The sequence below is a fragment of the Lactuca saligna genome, chromosome 6 (assembly GCF_052625555.1).
Source record: "Lactuca saligna cultivar CGN05327 chromosome 6, ASM5262555v1, whole genome shotgun sequence".
Classification (NCBI taxonomy): Eukaryota; Viridiplantae; Streptophyta; class Magnoliopsida; order Asterales; family Asteraceae; genus Lactuca; species Lactuca saligna.
In genome coordinates, this window is record NC_136422.1 from 60,105,066 (window position 1) to 60,107,078 (window position 2,013).

At 38.1% G+C, this 2,013-nt stretch overlaps 1 pseudogene; it reads left to right on the plus strand.

Moving 5' to 3' along the window:
- The first annotated feature begins 342 nt into the window (after positions 1-342).
- On the plus strand, positions 343-1,716 carry LOC145002627 (putative polyamine transporter At3g13620 pseudogene; annotated as a pseudogene).
- Positions 1,717-2,013: the final 297 nt, after the last annotated feature.

Here is a 2,013-nt window from a genome sequence, read left to right on the forward strand (position 1 = left end):
AAATTATGATTTTTAAACTGATTTATTTTAATTTTTAATATAATCTTTAGCTTTTTAATAAATTACTAATTTATAAAAAGAAAATTCACAAATATATTGCGATTCTGTTAAACAGCCGGATTTTATATAAATTTTTATATGTGCACTATGACACTATCCTATCCTTAATCAACTAGTATACCCATTTGATTAATCCTTTTCAAATCCGATATAGAATCACACTTTGATTCAAACTCCAGAACAAATAAGATAAATATTTCAACCTCTATTCCAATATATAATCCAAACTCACCCTTGACCGTATGATCCTATCGACCCACTCCTCCCTCTGCCACCACCACAATGACGACCCTCCCCGTGACTGATCCTTCAACAACCACCACCCACAAGAAACTCACTCTCATCCAACTCGTATTTCTCATATACTTTGAAGTTGCTGGTGGCCCTTATGGTGAGGAACCTGCCGTGAAGGCAGCCGGACCATTCTTAGCCATCCTCGGATTTCTGATCTTCCCTTTTATATGGAGTATTCCAGAAGCTCTTGTCACCGCCGAACTCTCCACCACCTTCCCCGGGAACGGTGGTTTCATCATCTGGGCTCATAAAGCGTTTGGTCCATTCTGGGGATCTTTAATGGGAACCCTAAAATATGTCACAAGTGTTATCAACTTGGCAGCATTCCCAATTCTTTGCATTGACTACCTTGAAAAATTGTTTCCGATATTCGCCTCTGGATTACCTCGTACCCTAGCACTCTTGTTTTTAATCCTATTACTTTCTTTCATCAACTTCACTGGCTTGAATATCGTTGGTTATGCCGCCATTATTCTGGGAGTCATCTCTCTTTTTCCCTTCATTCTCATGTCGTGCATTGCAATCCCTCAAATCCAACCACACAGATGGTTAAGCATGGGCCAAACGGGTGTCAAGAAGGATTGGAACTTGTTATTAAATACGCTTTTCTGGAACTTAAATTTCTGGGACACCGTTAGTACAATGGCTGGAGAAGTTGAAAAACCTAAAAAGACTTTCCCGTTAGCACTCTTATTTGCCGTGATCTTGACTTGTTTGGGTTATCTCCTCCCTCTCGTAGCTGTTACAGGTTCTGTTATGGTAGATCAAAACCAGTGGGAATCTGGGTTTATGGCGGTGGCAGCAGAGATGATAGCGGGAAAATGGTTGAAGATTTGGATCGAGATAGGAGCGGTTTTATCGGCAATAGGTTTGTTCGAAGCGTTATTAAGCAGTTGTGCTTATCAGATTCTGGGTATGGCGGATTTAGGGTTTTTACCAAAGTTTTTTGAACGTAGATCAAGATGGTTCGACACTCCATGGATTGGGATTTTGGTATCAACTATGATTACTCTAAGTTTTTCTTATATGGATTTTAGGGATATTATATCGTCTGCAAACTTTTTATATAGTCTAGGGATGCTTTTGGAGTTTGCATCGTTTCTATGGCTTAGAAGGAAGTTTCCAACATTGAAACGGCCGTTTAGGGTGCCATTAAGGTTACCAGGGTTAGTGGTAATGTGCTTAATACCATCTGCTTTTTTGGTGTTGATTATGGCTACTGCTACAAAGATTGTGTTTCTGATTGGCGGGTTGATGACGTTTGGTGGTATTTTATGGTACTTTTTGATGAAATTATTTAAATCAAAGAAGTGGTTGGTTTTCAAGAATGCTGATGAACTTGAAGTTGGCGAAGAAGAGTAGTTATGTTCATAGGTAGGATTAGTATTTGATATTGACATTTTTGTTAATTGAATGGAAACACGTAACTATATTAGATTAGCTCTATATATCAATATGGCACGAGTTGTCGTTTTCTTCTCTTATTAATGATAAATTGTAAATATCTTTTTGGATAACGATGCTACATACTTTGTTTTTTCTATTGTTTTATTTTCCATTGTCACACTTGATCATCATGGTATGAAAAAAGAGTTTGGTATAACACTTACGGTTAATCTTCCCCGGGAGGTTATGCCCTTAATTACGGGGTCATACCAT